This window comes from Delphinus delphis, chromosome 2 (assembly GCF_949987515.2).
Source record: "Delphinus delphis chromosome 2, mDelDel1.2, whole genome shotgun sequence".
Taxonomy (NCBI): Eukaryota; Metazoa; Chordata; class Mammalia; order Artiodactyla; family Delphinidae; genus Delphinus; species Delphinus delphis.
The window spans coordinates 143185046-143205864 of record NC_082684.1 but is presented as its reverse complement, the minus strand read 5'-3'; the positions used below and the strand labels follow the sequence as shown (position 1 = coordinate 143205864).

At 41.7% G+C, this 20819-nt stretch overlaps 1 protein-coding gene and 1 pseudogene across 1 annotated transcript in view; both read left to right on the top strand.

Moving 5' to 3' along the window:
• FAM81A (family with sequence similarity 81 member A) overlaps positions 1 to 20819 on the top strand; it is a 123901-nt gene that overhangs the window by 22356 nt on the left and 80726 nt on the right. The window lies entirely within an intron of this gene.
• LOC132418878 (vasculin-like protein 1 pseudogene) lies at positions 18504 to 19301 on the top strand (annotated as a pseudogene).

Here is a 20819-nt window from a genome sequence, read left to right as displayed (position 1 = left end):
CTTTGCAGTCAGTACCCTTCCCTGCACTTTCTCTGCTGCCATCTGCTATGGAGCGGCCCGAGCAGGTCTCTTGGCATTAGGGGTGAGAGAATAGAGGGATGCCCTCAGCAGAGTTGCCTCAGGCCTTTCTGGACTTCCCTTTCTTGCATTAAAATTAGTCTTGAACCCATTGAGAAAGGTCTTTTCTGAACATTTGGTGGAGAGAAAAATCAATCAAAAATTTTAAAGTGAGAAAAATCAATTGAACACACTTACCCTGTGTTTTAACCCTATTACCTTGAGTGAGGCCAGACGCGGATCGTGAAAGCAACCGGAAAGAGTGTTAAAGTTTTGTCATACTCGCAGCTCCTTGGGGAGAAACAGTGAGCCGTGCAGGGCCACTTGGGGGAAACACTGGGGCCAGTCCCAGGCAAAGGAGAAAGTGGAACCATGGGCAAGCACCTTAGTGTGGATTCTGTGAGAAGGAACAGGCAAAATGGGGTAGGAAGGCTTAGCACTGGCTGACTTGAGTAACTTCAGCAAGCTCTGGGCCATGGGGGCTGTGGTCCCTGGTTGTATGGTACCCGGTCCTGTAGTGACCAGTGTGATATACAGCAGCCTGGAGCATGAGAACCTGATAGGGCATGTGGTTGGGGTGTGGGCTTAATTGACAGCTCGGGAAGGGGAAGTGACTGGGCTCTAGGCAGGCCCTCAAAACTGGGTTAAGTCCGCATGTGAATAAACTGTATTACATCCTGTGAACCTAGGAATGCAAACGTCGTTTCCTTATTTTAGGGGACGTATAAAGCTGGGAACATATAAAAGTCTCTCTACTTAAGCCTAAATTGGAAGAGTTCTAAGCCACTACCTGCTCTTCCTTATGTGCATTCAAGAGTTCTTGTTTAAGCCACTGATAGACGGCCATCTTCATTTCTCAGGAAAGGGCCTGGAAACATACTGGCTTGGGAAGCCACAGCTTCCTCCCAGGTGATCTTGTCATCCTTAGAGTCGGTTGACGGGAGTCAAGCTGTCCCGAGGCTCTGATAGGTAGAACAGTGGCTCTCCCAAAGACGTCTACATCTTGATCCCAGAACTTGCGGATGTGTTGCCTTACATGGCAAAGGACAATGAAGGTTGCAGGTGCAATTAAGGTAGCTAATCTTGAGATGGGGCCAATCTAATCACATGAGTCCTGAAAAGTGAAAGAGGGAGGCAGAGAGAAGACCAGAGAGATGCCATGTGAAAAAGACTCAACCCATTGTTGCTGTCTTTGAAGATGGAGGAAGGGGCCACAAGCCAAGGGATGCGGGCTGCCCCTAGAAGCTGGAAAAGTCAGGGAAGGGAGCCTTTTTCGAAAGCCTCCAAAAAGGAATGCAGCCCTGCCAGCACCTCGATTTGTGAAATCTATATTGGACCTCTGACCTAGGACTGTAAGATAATAATCGGTGCCGTGATAAGCCACCCAATTCATGGTAATTTTTTAATGGTAGCAACAGGAAAAGTAGAGAGACTGAGAGGGGTTTAGGTGTCCTTAACTGACAGAGTCACTACCCCTTCAGAACCACTCTCCTGTCCTTCTTGTTACTAAACACACTCGATACCAAAGACTTGTTTTCAAGCAGAAATAGACTTATAAAGGGACATTCCATAGCTTACAGAATCTCTAGGAGGGCCACAGAACAGGCTCTGGAGCGCACAGTCAGGAACAATGCCCAACCATACCATGGGGCTGCTTTTCTAAAACATATTTTAAAAATCTATTTATTTACTTTGAGTCAGAGAGAGAAAAACAAATGCCATATGCTAACACATATATATGGACTCTAAAACAAAAAAAAATCGTTCTGAAGAACCTAGGGGCAGGACAGGAATAAAGACACAGACGTAGAGAATGGACTTGAGGACACGGGGAGGGGGAAGGGTAAGCTGGGACGAAGTGAGAGAGTGGCATGGACATATATACACTACCAAATGTAAAATAGACAGCTAGTGGGAAGCAGCCGCATGGCACAGGGAGATCAGATCGGTGCTTTGTGACCACCTAGATGTGTAGGATAGGGAGGGTGGGAGGGAGACTATATGTATACATATATCCCGATATCTCTTCCCTCTAAGACAAGAGGGAGGAGATATGGGGATATATGTATACATATAGCTGATTCACTTTGTTATAAAGCAGAAACTAACACACCACTGTAAAGGAATTATACTCTAATAAAGAGGTCTAAAAAAAAAGTTAATTTGAACACATGGATGTGGCCTTTTGGAATTCCATACATTAAATCTGAAACGTAATTTTCTGATATAAGGTCAAGGTAAAAAGCTAATCAGACAGGGGCTTCCCCTGGTGGCGCAGTGGTTGAGAGTCCGCCTGCTGGTACAGGGGAAGCGGGATCGTGCCCTGGTCCGGGAGGATCCCATGTGCTGCGGAGCGGCTGGGCCCGTGAGCCTTGGCCGCTGAGCCTGCGCGTCCGGAGCCTGTGCTCAGCGGCAGGAGAGGCCACAGCAGTGAGAGGCCAGCGTACCGCAAAAAAAAAAAAAAAAAAAAAAAAGCTAATCAGACAAACTGAAGGATTTTTTTAAAAATATAGCATACGTTTTCTTAAAAACAAAGTAAACCAACACATGAGCTATAAAAAAAAATCTATTTATTTACTTTGAAAAGACAGGTAAAGGAAAAACAGCAATAATGTGTGCTCTAATAAGACAGTGGGCCACCCGGGCTCAGTCCTGCTGGGGACCGTCTGGGAAATTGTATAACACGTTTCACAGTTGTCTCACCAGAGGACAGGGGGTGACTGGGGCTTTTTCCCACTGCCTCCTGTCTCCCATTTGTTGAGCGTTGACCCTGAGGAAGTCAGTGGTTTCAGGTTCCAGACTGTGTCTAGGCATCAGTGTTAGTAAACTCCTTTGAGCTGGAGAGAGCTCTCCAGCAGGGAAGCAGAGCGGTACACCATTTGAGATGTAAGGTCTTCAGCACAGCAGAAACTATGACCCACAGGGGTGTGTGAACTCAAACATGGGCTGAGGAGATGCGGTGTGGGACATCAATATCACCTGCTACAACCCCTCCTAAGATTAACTGCTAACATCTTGCCACCCCTTTCCACCTTTCTATACGTACACACAAACAGCAAATACATGCTGTTTATCGTGTGCAGGGCACTGTCATCTATTAAGTCCTCCGTCTTCATAATGACCCTGTCAGGTACATTTCAAAGAGCTGTAGTGCTTAGAGGATATTGGAATCATTCCAAAGTGTGTTGGAACAGTTCAATTTTAAAATGTTATTGTGCCAGAAATTACATCTTTTGCAACGATTTGAATTTATGGTGAAAATTTTTAGATGTTAACTTTAAACTGTATATGGGGGTGCGTAGTTTTTCAAAATTCTTTCTGTGGGTTAGCAGCTGAAGAGTTTGTAAATCACTGTCCTAGACTTCTGTAGGTGTGTCTTCCCAGGTGATGTGCACAGAACCACTAAAATGGTTAATAGGGGCGGGGGGGTGTGTGGTGAAGCAGTTAGAGGAGCTTCTGTCATTACCCTTAAAGAATCCTGGGAAATAAAGGAAAATCAAAACTGGAGACTATAGATAAAAAGTGAGTTCAGCTCGCTGCAGATCCAAAGGATGAATGCTGAGCTCTCCAGCATCCTGATTCAGTGCCCCTCCCCTCCCAGAGTCTGTGGATGCTGAGTCAGTGGCTCCAATGCCATCCCAACCTGTCATCTCCCCTTTCATATTGACTTGATTTTCTTAATGTCACCTCCTCAAGTTCTAAGTGTTAAACTTACTCTATGATCAACATAGCAATAGGAAAAAAAAAAAAAAGACTCATTCTGCTTCACTAGGAAGGCATTAAGCCTTTCTATTCTAGGAACCAAATGAATATTCGAGTGTAAACTTCATGGTACATTGAAGATACAACACGAGCTGGGAGGTAGTTCTAAGACTGGGCTTATGGACCAGCTTCAGAGGTGAGGCAATGAACAGTGGCAACAGAAAACCTACCTGATGTAGGAAAGAGATGCCTTGTAACTTACCCAAACTGATTTTCACAACCAATCAAATTCATTAGCTGTAACTCAATGTTTCCCCTTTCAGAAAACAATATTCTCTAATTCACAGGGATAAGCACGGTAGTTCTATGGTCTCTCTGGAATCTAGTCTCTCCAAGAGTGAGTTAAGAAAGCTTAGAAAGGTTGTTAGAATTTAGTCTGATCAATAACCCAAAAGTGCTGCTCAAGACCGGTATAACAACCAGTTCAGTTCACTTTTTCAGCTATTTTTCCTCTCAGTCTTGTTCGTGCTAACAATAGGCATGGTAGGAAAAACTTGAATGAATAACTTCTTACTCTGATTCCTTTTTTAAACCTGGTAACGTAGGGGTAAGAGCTTGGGCTTTGAAGCCAGATGAGCATGAGTTTACATTTGGGCTCCATCACTTATTAGTTGTGAAGCTTGACTAGTGCAGAGTGGCAGTGATGTTTCCTCCTCACAGGGCTGGGGCAAGGAATCAGCAAGGCCATATGGACAAGGAGCCCAAGACACTGGTGTACAGTAAACGGTGGCCAGTATTATCGGGATCATCACTCTCCTTTCGATTTGTAATTTGACTTCTGGATAGACTGACTGCAGGAAAAAACCTTACGTAGAAGACTGATACAACCCTTTTGGCTATTTTTTCTTCAGTTATAAAATCAGGAATTGATATTCTGATTTTAAATCACTACTGATAATTTGGTTACTGAAATCATTTCATCCGTTGGATTACTATTTGGATGTAAAACATTTACAAACACCATCTCATATAATTTGCCTAAAAACCTATGAGCCAACCAAAACGAATACTGTTATTCTTTTTCCCATTTAGGGAAGTAAAAAGTCAGATTAAGAGATACTAAATAACTCACCTTTACTCTCCTTTTTTCCTCTCTAGGAACTACTCTAATCCTACTTCTATATACTAAAATGCCACACATTCATCAGAGCCCATTTTAAGCTTTCCTTTCCTCTTTTCAGAGGAAAAGAACTCATTCTTTCCTGACCTTCTCTAGCGCTCAGAGTGTGAACTATATAATTTAGCACTATAATACTCTTTCATTTCTTCCCAATGGCTTCTTGGGTTTTTTGTTTGTTTGTGTGTGTGTAGGTTTGTTTGTTTGTTTTGGTATGTCTTTTTTATTTTAACTCTGGCCAGCAAGACAAGAAACCTCTCAAGGCTAGGAATCATGCAACTTAAATATACTTTGGGTCTCACTCCCCAGTTCCCTTTCCCCTTCACACTCCCCAGCCCAGAGCTGGACTCAGAGCAAGTGCCTGATGTATCCTCGATTGATTCACAGAGAGTTTACCTGAAATGATGATCTAGAGAATCCATTGCAAGAGAAAAATGGAGAATCACTCCTTGGGGACTGCCATCTAAGAAGCAGGACAAAAATGTTTCTGCTGGGAAATTGAAATGCAAAAAGCAAATACACGCAGGACACACATCACTTCTCTGCAGCTTCTAGCGCTGATTCTAGCAATCCCCTTCATATCCCTCTAAGTTTATATGACCAGAACGTGCCTTTAGTCACAGTGTCCCCCAGTCATGGCACTGTGACCATGTGTAGGTGGGGTCGTCCTTCTGTGACTTTATGACACTCTGTTCTCCCTTCTGCAGTGATGATAATCAACTTCATTGTCTAGTAAAAAAATTAAACAACTCTTAACTGAGGGAAGCTAAATAGCAACTGATATTTTTGGAGACTCTCAAATTAGGACAGCTGAGTTTAATGGAAAAATAAACAAGTGTCGTACTGAATATCTGTTGCATATTGTTGCATGCTAAATGTCAGCCTAGAGAGAATTTTCCCATTTGTTTGTTCCTTTTTATCACGTCTTCCTGTTTGTTTACGAGTTGTTTTATAATCAAATAGATATTCCTTATAAATTCCAAATGGCAAGACATGACTAGGGTTCTTTTAGAAGACAAAATTCCAGATTTTTCCCAATGGTTCTAATGACCAGCCTTCCTACCTCCTGAACCAGTTTCTTATCCAGTGAAAAAACAAGGCTCTTGAAGTCTACCGGATTCTGGTGGGGTCATGTTCACCAGGCAAATGCTTCTCGGTACTTAAGGTTCATATGAATCAACTGGAAATCTTGTTAAAATGCAGATTCAGTTTCATAGATCTGCTGAGAGACCTGTGAATCTGCATTCGAACACAGAAGTGATGCTGGTGCGCCTGGTCCACAGACCACACTTTGGTTTTTTTGTTTGCTTTTGTTTTCACTTTTTTTTTTTTTTTTTTTTTTTTTGCGTTACGCGGGCCTCTCACTGTTGTGGCCTCTCCCGTTGCGGAGCACAGGCTCCGGACGCGCAGGCTCAGCGGCCATGGCTCACGGGCCCAGCCGCTCCGCAGCATGTGGGATCCTCCCGGACCAGGGCACGAACCCATGTCCCCTGCATCGGCAGGCGGACTCTCAACCACTGCGCCACCAGGGAAGCCCCACTTTTTATTTTATATTGGAGTATAGCTGATTAACAATGTTGTGTTGGTTTCAGGTGTTCAACAAAGTGATTCAGTTATACATATACATGTATCTGTTCTTTTTCAAATTCTTTTCCCATTTAGGTTGTTACATAATATTGAGCTTCCCTGTGCTATATAGTAGTTCCTTGTTGATTATCCATTTTAAATATAGCAGTATGTACATGTCAATCGCAAACTCCCTATTCCTCCCCCACCACCTACCCCCCAGTAACTATAAGTTTGTTCTCTAAGTCAGTGAATCTGTTTTTGTTTTGTAAATAAGTTCATTTGTATTATTATTTTTTTTAGATTCTACATATACATGATGTCGTATGATATTTCTATTCATTTGTCTGCCTTACTTCACTCAGTATGACAATCTGAAGGACAGACCACACTTTGGGTAGCAATGTTCTAGGTAGAACTGGGTCTCTTGAAAACTTGATCAAAGGTTCTTGTGCGGAAGCAGATGTGGTCCCTATCACTGGAGGTCAGAAAAGTCCTTAAGTTTTAGGTGATCCTACTTTGAAAGAAGAACAAGGTGAGGAAAACCTGAGTTTCTGAAGGAAAATGGTTAAATTCGGGACTTCCCTGGGGGTCCAGTGGTTAAGCCTTTGCTTTCCATTGCAGGAGGTGCAGGTTCCGTCCCTGCTCAGGGAACTAAGGTCCCACATGCCTCGCGGCCAAAAAACCAAAACATAAAACAGAAACAATATTGTAACAAATTCAATAAAGACTTTAAAAAATGGTCCAGATCAAAAGAAGATCTTTTAAAAAAAAAAAAAGAAAATGGGTAGCTTCTTCTTAGGATATAGTAGGAAACAGCTACTGGCTGGGAGCTCTCCCTGGTGCTGCTTGAGACTTCTCCCAAGTCTCCTTTCCTCACAGGATCTCCTCCTGAATTTTAGCTCTTTTGTCTAAAATATCAATCTAAATCCTTGTTTGAAAACGTGCCCTTCTTGGACTTTGATGCTTGACTATCCCTCGTATTTATTTCTGGCCAATACCTGGAGCCTTTGGTCCTGCCTAGGAAAAAGTATTGAGGTCTTTAAGCTCTTTCCTTGAAGACATATTTTCTAAACCACCAAACCCTGATTATCTATCTCCTTTCTATCTATCTGTCTATCTATCTATCCATCCATCCATCCATCGATCTATCATCTATCTTTGCTTAAATTTGATGTTCTTGACCAAGAAAGGAAAAGAAAGTGCATTGTGGCCATAGTTTCATAAACAAAATAAGGTAGAGGCACACAGTATATGCCTTGCACATAGCAGATGTTCAATGCATACTTTTTATGCCTGTAAAATTCATGAAAATACAATTAAGCATTTTCAAGTATACAATTCCTGTATTAAAGTATACAGTATACATCTACATTCATGCTTTGTGCAAACACCAACTCTATCTAGTGCCCATAACATTTAATGCATACCTTTTGAAAGCTATATGAAAACAAAGATTATTTGGGTGATTCAGAAGAAATTTGTCATTTATTGAATTCATTAGGCAATTTATTGACTCTTAAAATTGTGAATATCTTAACTACATTAATATTTTTTCATTTTGGTTTCTATTCGTCTATGTGGTAATGATAATATCAGCTATTATTTATGGAATGCCTACTCCATGCCAGATACTTTACGTATATTTTCTTATTTAAGCCTCAGAACAACTTAATGAAATAGGTATTATTATTAATAATATTGATTGAAAAGAACAGTAAAGCTCAGAGATTTTAATTAACCTGCCCAAGGCCATACAGCTACCAAGTGGCAGAGCTGAGGCTTAATCCAAGCCAGTCCGACTCAAGGACTTGATCTCTTAATCACAATGAAATGATACCTCATATGGACACAGACTTATTATCTATGACAAGTGTGGATTATGAAGAAAGTTAAAGTGTCAGCAAGCAAAAAACTAGATACATGTAAACTCAAGATTAAATGCTTGGAAACGAGGACTGAGAAAAAGCTAACGAAACAACAGAAATCTCATAGAACTGTTCAAAATTAGGGAGTTTTTGCTGGAAGTTTTTCATATAGTTTAAGTGACTTGTATTTAATTATTCAACTGTCAGGATTTTAAAATCATGATTCTCTTGCATCACTGGTTTCTCTCTATTTACTGGATCACTGCATCAGAAAGGAAACTTGTTCCAACGTCTTCTATTTTAAAAAACAAACTGAAAAACCTTTCTGGTTACCTTCCCATTTTTCTCCTCCTCTTTATGGCAGGACTCCTTGAAAGCATTGTCTACGGGCATCACTTCTTCATTCATTTCCCATCTTTTCGTCAACCTGCTCAAACAGATTCCATCCCCCCCACTCCACTGAAACAGCCCTCATCAAGGTCACCAGTGGCCTCCATGTTGCCAAATCCATCGCTCTCTTTTGGGGCCTTAACTTCTGAAACTTCAGCAGCCTTTGACCCCACTGACCTCCTTGAAAGTCTTCTTTGCCTGCTGCCGCACCATACTCTCCTGACTCTTGTTCATCTGCATAGGCTCCCTTTCTGGGTTCTTTTTGTTTGTTTGTTTGTTTTTGTTTTTTTGCGGTACGCGGGCCTCTCACTGTTGTGGCCTCTCCCGTTGCGGAGCACAGGCTCCTGACGCGCAGGCTCAGCGGCCATGGCTCACGGGCCCAGCCGCTCCGCGGCACGCGGGATCCTCCCGGACCGGGGCACGAACCCGTGTCCCCTGCATCGGCAGGCGGACTCTCAACCACTGCGTTACCAGGGAAGCCCCCTTTCTGGGTTCTTGATTCTTGATTCCGGAATCTGGTTCCTTTTTCTCTGCCCCAGGGCTTGGTTCCAGGACGCACGCAATTCCCCATCTGCCCGTCTTCCCTAGATGATCTCATCCAGTCCCTTGACTTTAAGTACCTCCTATATGCTAATGCTAATCAAACAATATCTTCTGCTCAAACTCTCCCCCAGAGTTCAAACTCATAGTTCCAGCTGCCAGCTTGATAGTTCCTCTTAGAGGTCTAATAGACATCTCATACTTAACATGTCTAAAACTGAACTCTTCATTTCTGCCCCTAAACTTGATCCTCCCGAAGAATTCTCCACCTTATAAATGGCATCATAATTTACCCAGTTGCTCAGGTTGAAAAAACAGCAACCACCTTGATTTTTCTCTCCTCCATCCCTAACTAATTCATGACAAGTTTGCTTAACTCTACCTTTACATTATATCCAAAATCAGTCCAGTTCTATCCCTATCTCCCCTGCAACCATTGTAATCCAAGCCATAATCATACCAATTACGTCATCATTACAATACACCCAATAGCTTAAAACTAGTTTCTCTGCTTTCTCTTATGCCCTCCTGTAACTCATTTTCAGGACAGCCACCAGACCAAATCAGATCAGGTTATTCCCCTGCTTAAAACTGTCTTTTGAGTCTCATCTCAAAAAGAACCCAAGCTCTTTACTGCAGTTTTCAAGCTCCTATGCACACTGCCCTCTGAGTCCATCTAGTACCCCACTCTCTTCCTCTCTTTCTGAGCTTAAGCCACACCAGCCTCCTCTTAGCCCCAAGTATGCCAAGCCCCTTCTCGACTGGCTGTTTCTTCTGCCTGAAATTCTCTTCCCCTAGATCTTTACATAGCTGACTTTAGATCATCTAGGTGTCAGTCAAACACCACCTTCTTATAGAAGTCCATGGTAGCCATCCTTTCTAAACTAGCCAACATGCTCCACATTGATCACTGTCCCATGGCTCTTTTTATTTTCTCCATGAGGATCATCACTATCTAAAATTGCTTTGCTTGCTCATTATCTCCCCACTTAAAATATAAGCTTCCGGGGCTTCCCTGGTGGCGCAGCGGTTGAGAATCTGCCTGCCAATGCAGGGGACACGGGTTCGAGCCCTGGTCTGGGAAGATCCCACATGCCGTGGGGCAACTGGGCGCGTGAGCCACAACTACTGAGCCTGCGCGTCTGGAGCTTGTGCTCTGCAACAAGAGAGGCCGCGACAGTGAGAGGCCCGCACACCACGATGAAGAGTGGCCCCCGCTTGCCACAGCTAGAGAAAGCCCTCGCACAGAAACGAAGACCCAACACAGCCAAAAATAAATAAAATTTAAAAAAATAATAAAAATTAAAAAATATATATATAAGCTTCGGGAATTCCCTGGCAGTCCAGTGGTTAGGACTCCGTGCTTCCGCTGCATGGGGTGCAGGTTCGATCCCTGGTCTGGAACTAAGATCCAGCATGCCGTGTGGCATGGCCAAAAAAAAAAAAAAAAAAAGTTAAAAAAAATATAAGCTTCATGAGGGCATCGATTATGCATGACTACTGTATCCCCTATGCCCAAAATAGTGCCTTTCACAGTCTAGGTTCCCAATAGATGAGGAAATGGAGGCTGAAAAAAATTAAATGATGTGTCCAAAATCATCCTGTTAGTAAGAGATGAAGCCAAAATTTGAACCCAAATCTGAAAATTTCGCTCTGAATCTTGAAGTCCTTCTGTTACATGATAATGCATGTAATATATGTTCAGCAGGCAATGATTTTGATTATCTGAGTAATGGAAAATAGTCCCCTGGCTTTTTGTTATTCGTAAAGCTTATAAAAAGCTAACTAAAATGATTTTTTTCTTTTTCCTTGCTCTGAAACATTATTATATTTACACACACACACACACCCCCATACCTTAAATGAATATTCTATGTATCTGGAAAATGATTTTGTATTAATCAAATAGGCCTTATCTTGACGGTTCTATTTTTTTTTTTTTTTTTTTTGTGGTATGCGGCCCTCTCACTGTTGTGGCCTCTCCCATTGCGGAGCACAGGCTCCGGACACGCAGGCTCAGCGGCCATGGCTCACGGGCCCAGCCGCTCTGCGGCATGTGGGATCTACCGGACTGGGGCACGAACCCGTGTCCCCTGCATCGGCAGGCGGACTCTCAACCACTGCGCCACCAGGGAAGCCCGACTGTTCTATTTTTAATGGGCTAAAACTGATAGGAAAAGCCATATACTGATTTTTTTGTCAGAAAATTATTAACATAAATTTGGAACAATTTACTATGCAGTCAATGGGTTTATGCTCTTTTGAACAAAATTTGTTTTTAAATTAGAGTCTTACATCCTCTATAAAAGGTTTCATAATGCCATTCTCAAAGGGAAGAATTGTGGTTTGCTAACAACACATCTTGAAAGTACCTGAAATAGAAATACAGAAATTATGTCCTAGGAAGAAAGGCAGTAATAAGACTCTTAAGTAAATAAACTGAGGATTTTCAAAATAATAGGTACATATATTTTTTAAATACTCTATGATTTTCTCCTCATAACTCGAGTTTTCTTTTAATTTTTTTTTGCATCAGAGAAATACATGTATCAATACTTAGTATATAAAGTCAAAGATGTTTATACTGATGTTTCTTGATCTTTCACTGTTAATTATTATCTATTGACTTTCTACTGTGGAAGATGAGAATTTAGCTTTCTTAAATGCCTCAGTCTACCTTCTGCCACATACACTTTTCCTCCAATCTCCCCAATATGGTGAGGTAACAATTTTTGATTAAGCTGATAATCAATGTTTACATTATGTCTATTGTTCACAGCTGAGCTATGTATGATTGCAGACAACTTTTTTCTTTTCTTAGTATTAACGATTGCCTTTTTTGGCCATTGGTTTAGTTCTTTTTGTACCTCTCACTAATTCATCTACAGACATTTTTTTAAAAAAACACTTTAAAATTAATTAATTTTTGGCTACATTGGGTGTTCGTTGCTGCGCACAGGCTTTCTCTAGTTGTGACGAGCGGGGGCTCAGTAGTTGTGGCTTATGGGCTCTAGAGCACAGGCTCAGTAATTGTGGCACATGGGCTTAGTTGCTCCGCAGGATGTGGGATTTTCCCGGACTAGGACTCGAACCCGTGTCCCCTGCATTGGCAGGCGGATTCTTAACCACTGTGACACCAGGGAAGTCCCATCTACAGACTTTTTGATAGAAGTATAACTCCTTTCACTGTGGTACAAACATATTAGATAATCCGTTTCTCTCTCTCTTTTTTTCTCTCTAATTTCTTGGAAGTATCCTTCCTGTGGTGCTCTACTTCTTGCTTTAGTCTGTACTGGTTGCTCTCCATAAGACTTGTTGGACATCAGTCCTGCTATTACTTTTATCATATTCCTAAGAATTCTCTTTACTGTTATCTTGGAGTAGATCTTCCACTTCCTGGGTCCATGTCTCTTTCTTTTTAGCTTACTTTCTTATGCAGTTTACATTTCTCAGTAAAATCCTGAGAAAGTGTACATTTTTGGGAAGTAGAATATATAAAAATGTCTTTATTTTTCCCTCAGACTCAATGGATAGTTTAGCTGGATGTAGAATTCTATAATAGAAATAATCTCTCAGAATTTTACAGGTACTGATCTTGTTTCCAGTATTACTATTGAGAAGTCTGATGTCATTCTGACTCCTGATTCTTTGTCTGTGATATACTTACAGTCTGGAAGATTTTAGGATCTTCTCTTTATCTTTAGTGTTCAGAAATTTCAAAAAGAACTGCCTTGGTATGAGTTTTTTTTAATTCACTGTGCCAGGTACTTGGTGGTTCTATTCAATCTAGATCATCATGTCCTACAGTTATAAGAAATTTTCTTGTGTAGTTTCTGCAACGTTAGAGGGCTTACTATGGGCAGTCTTATTGGTTGGCGTGTCATCCAATACTGCTCATAAAAATGCTTGTGTTGAAGTCTTTTTAAAGCTTGATTTATAATTTTCTCTCTTTCAGTATAACAAAAGGCAAGCTGATATCTCTTGTGAAAAATTTTCTACAGATATTATTATTTTCTCCCCTTGGAAAAAGAGTAGACTCTTCCTTGGAAAAAGAAATGTCAAACTTATTGTGTTAAGATTAGATACTGTGTATGCTTGTGTTTTATTTTTTTTAATAAATTTATTGTTTGTTTATTTATTTATTTACTTTTGGCTGCATTGGGTCTTCGTTGCCGTGAGAGGGCTTTCTCTAGTTGCGGCAAATGGGGGCTACTCTTCGTTGTGGTGCGCAGGCTTCTCACTGTGGTGGCTTCTCTTGTTGCAGAGCACAGGCTCTAGGCGCACGGGCTTCAGTAGTTGTGGCGCACGGGCTTAGTTGCTCCGCGGCACGTGGGATCTTCCCGGACCACGGCTCGATCCCCTGTCCCCTGCATTGGCAGGCGGATTCTTAACCATTGCGCCACCAGGGAAGCCCCTTGTGTTTTAAATTTATAATGAATTAGCAAGACTTTTGTATTTGTCACTAAGACCTATCCAAAAAAGACCTATCCAACTTTTGAGTACTGAAATTACCGAAATAAAACAAAATAGTCAAACCAATATTCATTATTTGCTCACTCTTCTGACTGGATTTGGGAGAAAATAAGCCGGGAAAAGCTCAGCCCTGACTTCTGATGTAAGAGACTTGGGCAGAGATGCTAGTCAGGAATGGGCCACATCTACTCCTGGTGCTAAGAACAGGGTAGGCAGGTGGAGGAAAGAATCTTAGAGGGCAGAACCCAGGTCAGGTGGTGGCAGGAGTAGGGAAGTAAAAGTCTTCCTTGTTCTGGTGATGCTTTGAAATCCCACCCTATGGTTCAGAAGAATAAACCAAACAGCTGAAAGCAGGGGCCAGATGACTGTCTGGTGTTGGTGGTGGCAGTGGTAATCATTGACTCCTCAGCCATCGCTGGCTATATTCCTCCTCAGAGATGTCCATGGGGAGCAGAATGACTTCAACTGGCAGTGGGAGGAAGGACGATGGGCTAGTGATGCCATCTGCACCTTTGCCACAGCACCAAGTATTATGCACAGGCCTCTTTCCCTTTTCAAGGGCCTGGGTGGGTGCTTAATTTGGCTGAATCATATAGGTGGAGCAGGAAGGATGCAGATAAATAAGGCAGAAGCAGTAGTGTGACAATCTCACTCGTTGTTCTTAGAGGAGAACTTGGAATTTGTGTTAGATGCAGCCAAAAATGATCGGGATATTAGGCGCTGTACATCCGTTTGACTAGGACATTGATAACTTCATGCAATGGAAAGAAATGGTTTGGGGTGTGGCTGACACCAAAAGGATACGCAGAATTGTTTCAAGACAAGCAACATCAGTAATTGTGTGAGGAGCAAGTCAACCAGATTAATTACCAACTTCTGTCTGCATATGTAAGATAAAATAGTCGAGCCAATATTCATTAGACCTTCACTCTTCTGATTGGGTCCTGGGAGAAAATAGTAATAATAAAATTTATATGATATGAAATATAATAAATAATATTAAAATAGTAACTAAAGTGCCCTAAAGTTTTTTTTTACATGAGTTAGTGCCTTTGATCTCCATTAGAATCCAGTGAAGTAGGCACTGCATTACTGCCATCTTACAGGTGATGCAACTGAGTCAAAGAGACGTTAAGTAACTGGCCTAAACACATACCAGTAGTGTTTAGGAACGTCACAGCGTGAATCCTCCTTAAAAAGAAAAAAAGAATGTGTCACATTTACAATTTATGATTCTAAGGGGAAGAGAAAGTTACCTCCTGAGTCTATCGTGATGAAAACCTATTACATGACTATGGGGGGGTGGGAGGCGGCTACAGCTCCTGGTAGAAAGTCCTACAGCTCATTCACATGACCTTGGGAAATCTGCTATATGTACATGAAAACAATTAAAGTGTATCCAAATGCTGGAGAGGAAACAAAGAGGGTTACACTTGGTATTTCTCCTGTAAGAACAACTGCATGATATTAATTTTAAGTGCAGAATATGTATTGCCTATTAATCAGGACTTTAAAAAGTAGCACTCCGTATACCTTTTGCTAGCAAGCATGCACTCATAAAGCACTTGCTTCTGTTTTATTATTTAAGAAGATGCTCAAATCCCAAAATATTTTTGGCTCTGTGTATTTCAAACTAAAGATTCTTTTATCAGGTTCGTTTAGAAAATTATACTAAATCTTCACTCTTTGCCAATGTAGACTTGGGTGAAGGTGTAAGAAATCAGATAGAGTGTTAAAATTAATTTGTACTCCCCAAAATAAAATTGTTTGTATGTTACTCTTCATATTCTTTTTTTTTTTTTTTTTTGCGGTATGCGGGCCTCTCACCGCTGCGGCCTCTCCCGCTGCGGAGCAACAGGCTCCAGACGCGCAGGCCCAGCATCCATGGCTCACGGGCCCAGCCGCTCCACGGCATGTGGGATCCACGGCATGTGGGATCTTCCCAGACCAGAGCACGAACCCGTGTCCCCTGCATCGGCAGGCGGACGCCCAACCACTGCGCCACCAAGGAAGCCCTCTTCATATTCTTTGATATGTACAATACTTGGGGGAACAAAAGGGGAACTGAAGCAACGTCTATTCACATCTCACTATGCCACGCATATTATGTACTGAAGTTTACGATGCATTTTTTTTTTTTTTTTTTTGCGGTATGCGGGCCTCTCACTGTTGTGGCCTCTCCCGTTGTGGAGCACAGGCTCCGGACGCGCAGGCTCAGCAGCCATGGCTCACGGGCCCAGCCACTGCGCGGCATGTGGGATCTTACCGGACCGGGGCAGGACCCCGTGTCCCCTGCATCGGCAGGCGGACTCTCAACCACTGCGCCACCAGGGAAGCCCCTATGATGCATTTTTCCTTCCTGGTCTGATGTGATCATTGGGAGGCCATCCAGCATCTGGTTAAAACACAGGCAGTGGCATCTGAAGTGCCCAGGTTCAAAGTCCACCACACCACAAAAATAGCACTTAAAATTTATACACTACATGTCACTATTATTCTTACATGAAATCTAACTATGGCCAATAACATGAAAGATCGATGTTGTATTTCAAATATAAGAATATCAAATACCAACATCTGAAAATCCCACCCACTAATCAAGATTATCAACCATTCATTTATTGATCTACCAGCCCTATCAAATATCTTCTCATGATGAAATTTCTACTCCCTCTTAGAAATCTGCTTAATATTGCAAATCCCAACAGGAGGCTTTCTAGCTATACACTATACATCAGACACAGTAACTGCCTCTTCATCTGTGACGCATATCTGTCAAGGTGTGAGCTACAGATAAATTATCTGAAACTTACATGCAAACAAAGCCTCCCGTATTCTTTATCTGTGTATTCATTCTTTCTAGTGCCGTAAAGCTTCGGGACCTGGACAAGCCATAGCAATGTCTCTAAGCCTCAGTTTTACTCACGGATTTTTGCAAGGAATGCATTAAATACTATATGTAAAGCATTTAGCCCAGGGCCTGACACGTAAACACTGGCTATTATAGCATCACGGCCAGGGCCCAGGTGAGGTAAGGCACGTAAGTGCAAAATTTAAGGGGGTGCCCAAAAATCTCAGTAATGAAGATAAATAATATTTTAATGCAATACTTTAAAAATTGAAATTAGTGTCAAAAATCCATGAAGAACAAAATATCAAAAATTTCAATAAGGACAGTACTGATAGTCCTGATTTTTCCTTTGCTTCACGTCAATGTGGCTTGGAATGGCACAGTATAATGTATCATGTATGTTGTGTGTATCGTTATTTAGTGGGTATTGTCATTTCTTTTTTGTTGTTGACAGAAGTGAAAGTTGTCTCTTAATTCTTGTACCTGTGAGGATCACCGTCCAATAATGTACTTACTTGGCAGAGAAGCTAAAACAAGAGTGTCAGCTTACGTGGGGCTCCATTGTCTAAACTGTGGTGTCCTGACTGGTTAATACATGGTAAATAAACATGATTGTTTTCTCAGCTATACTGAACTGAGCTATTGTGGCATGAAACTTCAGAAGAGCTTAAAGACTATACAGTATATATATATACATTTTTTTTGGCCTATTTTCTGAAAATTGCTGGAAGGAAAATTTTTTCCAAAGTCAGTGTGCAGGAGTCTTAACGGCGCACGCACGTGAAGGAAGGAGGGAGCTAAAGTGATAGATTCCTGTGGCCTTTAAAATGATTGAATAACGATGGAAATGGATGCAAAGTGACTTCTCTACTGAAGCAGAAGATTCTTATTACCTTCCATTAACTCCGTTTAGTCTTCAGGAAGGGGCAGAGCGAGTGAAATACAGAAAACTGAAGAGAAGAAAACCTCACTTTGGAACTTTCTCCATGACTGTTCCTTAAGCCCTGTCTTTCTACTTGTTTTGATTCTGCTGTGAATTTATAAATAGTGAAGACCAAAGAAATAGAAGAAACATTTGAGAGCTTTATACCAAGAAATTTGCCTTGAGAGCTGCTACTCTTTTGAGGGAAAAAGCATATCAAGTTCCTGTCTGATTTTTTTTTTTTAAACAAGATTTCTTATGTCCTTAGATTTTGAAGGATAAGTCATATATAAATACATACCTGCACACTAGTTTTAGCAGCTGTGTAAGAATAATGAGATTTATAAACTAAGGGCTTTGTAATGTGGATGTTTTGCTACTAGAGTTGACTGCTCAGAAGATCTTTTATAGCTCTTCAGTGTTTTATTTTTGATCTATCACTTCAATGACATTATTTGTCCAAACAAAAGTCCATCTGTCTTTCTAAGCTACGACTTTTTATGAACAGTGTTTGCATTCAATGTGCAAATGTCCATGTATTATCTATTTAAGCAACATCATAGGGCCATCACTCAAGGAAGTTGAATGAGGTGAACATTAATATAGCTCTTTCCCCTTTCCCCTATTTTTTAAGTGTAACAAATACTTTTTACGTTCCCCTCCCCCTTCCCTTTTCCTCTTTCCCCTTTTGGAAACATGTCAGGATCTAGATAGTTTAAGATGAGCAACTGAGGGGACTGAGAAATTGATCCACACAGAGCCTGGCTTCTTTGTGTTTCATCATAAGGTGTGCTGCCGGCCAGCCTAATTTTAAGCACCCTTTTAACAAGAGAACCTCGTGGAAATCCAGCTGGCAGACTCAAGGAGTTCAGGAAACAGGACCACAGAGGTTACACTCTGGGATCCTGGCCATGAGGTTGGATGCCTCACCTTGTTGAAAAGAGACACTGGACCTAAATGGTGCAGCATGACTTTGTTCCTGCTTGACTAAATTTCTCAGCACCACAGTCAGCTAAGTCACCTACAGCCACCTTTGAAAAACACGGAGAGCACCTACCCTGAGGAGGTGGTAGACTTGGAGTAAGCCGTCGTCGACCTAATTCCTCTGATGGCTTTTTTTAACAATGGACCTCTACGAACGACAGGAGATTCCTGGCACCAGCCCTCCCTATTCCGCCATGATTCCGTGGACGCTGGTGTCTCTAAGGGAGCATATGCTGGAATCACAGGGAACCTATCTGGTTGGCACGGCTCTTCCCGAGGTCACGACGGCATGAGCCAGCATAGTGGGGTGGCACAGGGAACCATCACCACTGGAATGGCAGCTTCCACTCCCGGAAAGGCTGTGCCTTTCAGGAAAAGCCAGCTACAGAGATTAGGGCAGAGAAGAAAGATGATAAGGTGGAAGGGTTGCAGTTTGAAGAAGACGACTTTCCTTCTTTGAATCCAGAACCTGACAAACAGAGTCAGCCATGTAGACCTATGGGAACCCCTTCTGGACTGTGGGAAAACCCACCTAGTGCCAAGCAGCCCTCCAAAATGCTAGGCATCAAAAAAGTTTCCAAACAAGATCCTGCTGCTGCCTTCTCTGCTGCATTCACCTCACCAGGATCTCACCATGCAAATGGAAACGAATTGTCAACCGTGGTTCCAAGTGTCTATGAGAACCTGGTTCTTAATTATAAGGTTATTCTAGAACTTCTGGCCATAAACTCTTTGGATAAATCCTCCTTTATTCCAGATTTCACTCTCTAGTGGGTAGTATTATGTTAAGGCTCAGTTGTTTGCTGTTTCAACACAACTCAGGCTGCCTTCGCCCTGCTATGTACACCAGCAATTACCTAAGTTAAGACATAGATAACACCTCCTAAGTTAACACTACTACACTACTAGGAAGAGTCTTCCAATATTTTATGCTTCCCTGCTGGTTGTGCCCTAATTATAATTACTTTAAAAAAACCTTGTGAGATGGATAGATACCAACAAATCCATAAGCAAAACATAATATTTGAATTAGCTAACACATGAAGGGAAGTTATTAGCAAAAACAGATAAGTCAATTACAGTTTACTCAAAACATGTGAAAAATCCACTATTTTTACATATAAAAGAGGAAAACAAGGGATTTCCTTAATTCTAAGATGTTACTATTATCAACAAAGAAAACCACCAGAGAAAAGTCATAAAGAATAACACATATTTTATGAACTGATTATTAAGAGAATAATGTCCCACAGTCTGAACCCCACCTTTGTTCAATGTAAGATTTCTCTTATTTGATGAAAGATTTTTTAAAAGGAAATGGATATGGTGATGATGAAATTAGGGGCAGAATTTAGATTGAGTTAGTCAGTGCAAAATGATGTATTGTGCTCTCTGGTTCTTCATGACTCCAACAGCACATATAAATGCAAAGCATATTTTCTCCTATCTTGAAAATGTTTGCTTAGCACTAAAAACCTCTCTGTTGACCTTATTTCTCACCTTCCCTGCACTACCAAACTTCTCTAAAGAGTGACCCACACCTCCTCCTGCATTTCTCTGGCAGCCAGTCTTTTCTTAACCCACAGCAGTCCAATAACTCAAAAAATACGCATGAAAGGACTTCCCTGGTGGCGCAGTGGTTGAGAGTCCGCCTGCCGATGCAGGGGACACGGGTTTGTGCCCCGGTCTGGGAAGATCCCACATGCCGCGGAACGTCTGGGCCCGTGAGCCATGGCCGCTGAGCCTGCGTGTCCAGAGCCTGTGCTCCGCAATGGGAGAGTCCACAACAGTGAGAGGCCCACGTACAGCAAAAAAAAAAAAAAAAAAATCCATTTCCTGTAATGAGTCACAATCAAACAATTCTGGAAAAACAGATAGTTCTTTGAAATTTATCCTACAGAAATAGTTTGAGTTGGAAAAAAATTAAGGTAGGCTTAAATCATTGTGCACTGTGTCTCCTCAGGATTCAAAACATGTCACCTGAACAGGGGGGAAGACAAGGTCAGAAGTGGGAAGCCGTGGCTCTACTATACTGTGAAACTTCAGGATTCCTACTGAGGAATTCAGAGTTTGCAAGAGCTACAATTCTTTGTCTTCTTACTAATGAATCTTTTAAAATTTTGGATTCTGTTTATGCTAATTGATATGATTTTTTAAAAGGAAATTAAAGTCAGCCAGAATAAAATGGTGTGTGTATACGTAGCAAGGGCCCTCATTTACCAGGTCCTCTTCTCTACCCTTGAGAGTGATGGAGTCTTGTGGCAATTACAGCATAAAGTTATGCTTTGA